Below are 6,417 nucleotides of genomic sequence, written 5' to 3'. Positions count from 1 at the left end.
TCTCCAGCTGCAAGTCTTAGTTATGCTGACAAATCAAATGGCCCAATCAGAGTGAAGAGAAGCATGAATCAAGAGAGTCAGCAGAAAGGCTGTCAGGCCCCCAAAGAGAAAATAGATGGCAGTGAACTCAGTAGATCAGCAGCAGCCTTGAAATACAAGGGTTGTAAATTTCTATCCACCCCTTTGCTTTCATAAGAGGAGCCCACAATAGGTGCATGGTCTATTTTTAGATACAACAGAGCTTTAAAGAACAATCACAATACTTATGTTCCCTGTGGGAGAAACTGCATGCTTGACTAGGAAGAACTCAGCCCAGGTATCTCAAATCTTGAATGAGTTCTAGATCTGTATTTGTTGTTCAGTCTAGAAATGTAATGTGCAGGATAAGGACCATAGCTAATAATATTTTACTGTACACTAAAAATAGATTGAAAGAATAGATTTTAGGTGTTCTTACACAAAAAAATAGCAGGAAGGTGATAAATATGTTAATTTGCTTAATGAATATGTTAATCATTTTTTATACATGTTTATCAAACTATCATGTTATTCACCCAAAATTACAAAGAAAAAGGGGGGCAGGGAATCAGGGAAGAGAAAAGAAAGGAAAGAAAGAAGCAAGGTAGGAAGGAAAGAAGAAAGACAATCATCTTGAACTTTTTTTTTTTTTTTTTTGTCCTTTCTGGGTCTCAATTTCATCATCTCTAAAATAATTGGTGAACCAATTTTCCACTTGGCAGATGGTGGACAGGCTTCTGTAATATTGTTAAACAAGATCTGAGAACTGAGGCACACCTGGGAACTGCCTATGGGAATGAGGATGATGACTAAACTGTCTAAAACCCCAATTGCACTGTTTCCTGCACAGTTCATTTAATTCATCTTAAATCAGGAACTATTTTGTTTTAGTGATCAAAGTACGCTTTATCTATGTTTTCCACATAGAAATCAAGATTAGCAAGCTGTTTCACTAACCCTCACAAGGACTCCCAGGCAGGTGAATATCTGCATTTTACAAACAAGGGGGCTGAGGCTAACTGTGAACTAGTTCCTTAGCCGGTAAATAGAGCAGCAGAATCAATGATGGAACCCATTTCTCTAGACTCCATCTTCCCAGCTGAACTACTAACTCTAGCTTGTAAAATGCCATTCCTTGCTCTGAAGTCAAAACAAAACTGCATTTGGAAATCAGGATCAGAAAGTTGGTGATAGTCTGTCAAACGTTTCATAAGTGATTAAAGAAGAATTGGACCTCCCGGGACCTCCTGTTCCTCTCCCAGATCCCTCAACACTTAGTATAAATTATCTGGCATTAGGATAGAGATCTTTTCATTAGCGTGTCTTTGAAAAACACTAACGTACAGGAAAGAAAATTTTCTCTTTATAGGGACAAATGTAATCTTATCAGAAGTGAGCAGGACAATAACAGGAAGAGGGAGGGGGATTCTGGAATGTAGAAGAGAGGTGGAGCAGAGGGAAAAAAGACAGGCTGCAGGAGAAGGCCCCGGGAGGCTCTTAATCAGAGGCTGGCAGCCATGATATTATTGTGAACTGGAAAATGGGCAGGGAGCCATCACTCCTGGAGCTGGGCAAGGAGAAGCGCAAATCCCCCAAATAGCTACCATGGTGTCATTAGTGATTTGAGTTCTAAGAGTGTATATGGACAGAGGCATTTATGCAAAGTTCACTATTCTAACTATTGACCTCCAGGGGAATCTCATTGCCACTAAGATGATGAAAGAATTCCTAGATCCAAAGCAAGAAAGAGGCACTTCCAAAGACATGAGTCCATCTGAATGGGAGGGAGTCCATCTCCACCCTACTCTCCCATCCCCTACTGCAGTACCCATCCCTTCTGTTCCTAATCCAGAGACAGCCCATCCCATGTTGACTTAGCTGTAAAGAAACTCTGCCCATTCCCTCCTGACCGTCACACACGCCAGAGGCTTCCTCATCAAACTATGTCTAGCCCTTCCTGGACCTGTGCCAGCTGTTAACAAAGGAATTCTCATTTTCTCTGACTATCAGATCTCAAACTTTATGTGGTCCAAAACAGTTTTCCCGTGTCTCACCTAAATCTTCAGGCAGTTTAAGTGTCTTTGATTTATTTTGTCAGCCTTCTACCTAGGGAACAGTAGGCCATCTTGCCTTAGGCATAACCTTTTATAACCATTTGATAGAAATAATGAAGCTAATGGAAAGGACCACCCAGACATGCATATCTGTCTCACAAGAAAATTCTAGGGCAGAGCAAATATTCTCGGGATTTGGCAGTATTCTGCTACTTTAATTATGCCCTATACAAAACTATAAAAACAGTTCAGAAATTTTTGTCTCGAACATTCTATTTAATATGGTCTACTTGTTCTTACTATAGCCATGCACATCTGTTCCTAGAATTCTTGCAGAATAACTTGCTTTTCTTGCCACTTCACTTTGGTTTTAATTGTTGTCATGAATACAGCTTTCCATGTATCTTCCCATGATGCTCTTCTCCATTTTTAAAAGTCTTTCATCTTCTTTCCCCCTTACGCTTTCTGAAGTTAACTGATAAAATGGATTGGGATGTCAGCCCAAAAAGCCCAGTGCTCTCAAAATCTCAGACACACTGCCTAGGAGATGGGTCTTCGGGGGCAATTAAAAGATAATGTCAACAGGCCCGGACAATGTGACAAGCTAATGGTCTCCTGCTGCCAAAGAAGAGGCCTCCGGAGAAACTGAGACGTTATTTTCAAAGCCGGAGACCATTATCCTGTCACAGCACCATCCTCCCATGACTTGGCTGCTATTATGCCCAGTGATTAGAACAATAAATAAAAAAGAGGCTATGGAGAATAAGTACAGATTTCCACAGCTGACCAGCAAACCAACTGAGGTAACTGGCTCAAGAGTGAGGCTTACCAGACACATTTACCCACAGGCATGTGTATCTGAGTCACCTCCCTATACATGACTTTCCTTATAAATGAGATTTCAATTTTTTCTGTTAGCCACCACAACTGGATGTATTTTTGTCATCCCACCCATACCCATCCTTCAACACCCTACTCAGAATTCTTGTTCGAGATAAATCCTTAACAATTCTTGCCCATAGGTTTCTCTCTGTGAACCCATGCTTTTTCTTCCTGTTATGTCTTTTCATTATTATCATAATTTACTTTATGACATTATTTGCAGGGTGGTTTCCTTCTCTGTCACTGCTTAAAATCTCAGGAATCACTATTTACCCAACTGGGCTATAAATTACTGGTCAGCAGAAATTATATCTGATGAACATTTATATACTCAATATAAGTCCCAATATATGCTCTTGATAAATTTCTATGAGGTGGTTGATTCTTTGTGAATAGTTCTCTTTCTCTTAGGCATATCTGGGAAGGAATAATCAATAAGACCATGGCATTTTTACCTCCAGCAGGTAAGAAGGAAGAAATGAGGTGGTCTAGCATATGATTATCAGAATGTGAGAGTGGGGTAAATTTAAAACATTTTTTTCGTGACCAATTTGTTTAGTTCTCATCCTTAAATGTCCCCCCAAGTGTTAAATACTCTGAAATGATTCAGAGTATTTCTGAAATGCTGTGACCCTGTGAGAAGGGTCAAAGGCTTGGTATCCAGGTTACTTGATGACTGAGTAATTGATTTCTGACTTAATACTTCTATTTGTTTTTCTGTGAATTGAACAAGAGAGTAATGATTGTGGATACTGCTCCCCACAAAATTCTCTTTGTAAGTACTTGACATTTTAGCCCTCTGGGATCTTTCTCCTTTCATTATTTATTTGTTCAGTTTGTCAGCTGACTAGTTAGTTAAAAATAACCTTGTCATGATTCAGAAAGAAAAGCATATATGGAAAGCTGTGATAGAATCTGTTAACATATTCTCCCTGTAATACTAAACTTGTTTTCTGATGTTTCAAATTACTTCAAAACATTAATTGTTTTTTTTAGGGTCAAGGAAGTCTTCATCACTAGGATGGTATTTTCTCTATGTCAGTAGACTAGAAATCAGAATGTATCATCAGTCTTCTGTATCTGCTAGCTCCTCATCTGAGAATTCAATCAACTGAAGATAGAAAATATTTTTTAAAAAATGTGTCTGTGATAAATATGCACAGTTGTTTTGTTTCTTTTTATATTATATATGTGTGTATACATATTTATGTGTGTATATGTACATATATATGTTTGTGTGTGTGTGTGTGTGTGTGTCTATTGTTTTGGTAGCAGGGATTGAACCCAGAGATGCTTTACCATTTAACCACAACCCCATTCCTTTTTATGATTTTTTTAAATTTTTATTTTGAGAAAGGGTCTTACTGAGTTACTTAGGGCTTTGCTAAATTGCTGAGGCTGGCTTTGAACTTGCAATCCTCCTGCCTCAATGTCCCAAGCCAATGAGACTATAGGCACATACGGCCGTTTTTTCTTGAAACCACACAGTGTAACAACTATTTACATGGCAGTTAAATTGTATTAGGTATTGCAAGTAATCTAGAGAAGATTTACAGTATGGAGGAGGATGTGAGTGGACTATATGTAAATATGATGCTGTTTTATAGGGGACATGAACATCTTTGGATTTGGGTACCCATGTGAGTCCTCAAACCAATTCCCCTCAGATACTGATATTCAACAATATGTCTCTTTTATTACTGATTTATCATATCCTTTTTGTTCACATCCTTAGTCTAAATGTTTTGAAAGATAAACACAATCTGCACCATTTTTTTGTAAATGATTGATTGGTTTATAATTATGTTCCTTTGACAGTTGATATGCCAAGGCACAGAAGTGGAACCACTGTCATAGGTTACCTGAAAGTCAATGACAAAACCAGACTCTGCTATCATATTGTGAGCCCCAGTGTTATAGTCCCTAGCCCTCACTCTCAGTGAGTCATATGATAGTGTCCTGTAAAACTGGGACAGTAGGCAAGCAACCACCTTCAAATCCGCATTACTTACTTGAGTTTTGCTACCATTTTCCTCAAGCATTTTGGAAAATGCCTTAAAGCTGAAGTCACACAATATAAAAGCTACCAAAAGATTGTTCTTATGTCGGTCTCAATTTCACCCTCAAATGCCAAGAGCAAGGACAACCTCACAAGCCACTAACTCTGGTGGACTTTCAAGTAGCCGTGGTTAACTAGGCCACTTCCAAGATCCTTGGACAAAGCAGAAAAACAAAAACCTATGCATGGCAGGTTGGAACTTCATGAATTTCTCCCGACCCTGAAATGGGTTGCAGGTGTTTGTCTCCAAGATGAGAACAGATAATGAATAAAACATGCCTGGAGCTTTGTGTCCAGAAAATGTGACAAGCTTGAATCTGATGACTTCAGGAATGATATGAAATATGAGTTCGAGCTCATCTGCAAAGCTCTTAACGAATCCAAGATGCTGTGGCTGGTATTGCTGCTTATGCATTACAGTGGGCCTCAAGTTTATGGGAGGACAGGGAGAACGATGGAGGTAGAAGGATCCGGAAGAGAAAAGAAGGCAGAAAGAGATAAAAGAAGCAGAAACCAACTCCTGACTGCGGATCTTTAAAGTGAGAGCTCTCCCTGGACATCACATTGAAGGCAGAATTTGACCTTTGTTTTTGAACCAGAAGGAAAAAAAAAAATGTTCTGCAGATCAACATATCATATAAATATATCTGGATTTATGCACTCTGAAGTTATTGCAAGTCTGTATCATCAGTTATTCCATTTCTTAGTAGTAAAATAGAGATAACGTTTACTCTATTTTAAAATAAATTTGAATATTTAGTATCAGGTCATCCCTACCACATAGAAAGTTATACTTACACATACAGAAAGTAAGAAAACCTCTTGTGATTTTTACCCCCACAGGAAGTTAGCTTATTTCCCACAGGTGTGAGTGCAAATCTTTTGAAGAGAGAGATGGATTGATATTAAGATTTTAAATTCTGTCTTAGAATGCCCCACTTGGTATCTATAGTTCTGTTGAAATTCCAATTGCTGGTTTAGAGAAAGTCCAGCAGGTGTAGCTATAACACTGCTCAATTTCAGTGTAGTTCTCTTATTGGCAAGATGGTCTGGAGCCCATCTGGATTTCAAACTTCTGTTTGTGAACTCTGCACTCTCCAAGAAGGGCTCTGGGATCCTAACTCAATTATTGATATTTCGGAATCTCCAGAGAAACACATAATTAAGAAACGAGTTAGCACATGCACCAGAAAAAGCCATTTGATAATGGCTTCCTGGTGATCTAACCAGGCACATGCAGCTTCCTAAGATGTCCACCTACCCAGTCATTGGTACTTCTGTTTTAAAGATGTGTTCAAATGGCTGGCTCTGCCTTGTCACTCTTTTCTGACAAAAGCTTGACAGAGTCTAAGAAGTGACATAATACACAAATAGAAAATGTTTTACAGCCAATACTATGAAGGC

Source organism: Callospermophilus lateralis, chromosome 2, assembly GCF_048772815.1.
Source record: "Callospermophilus lateralis isolate mCalLat2 chromosome 2, mCalLat2.hap1, whole genome shotgun sequence".
NCBI lineage: Eukaryota > Metazoa > Chordata > Mammalia > Rodentia > Sciuridae > Callospermophilus > Callospermophilus lateralis.
Note: the sequence above shows the minus strand (reverse complement) of the source record.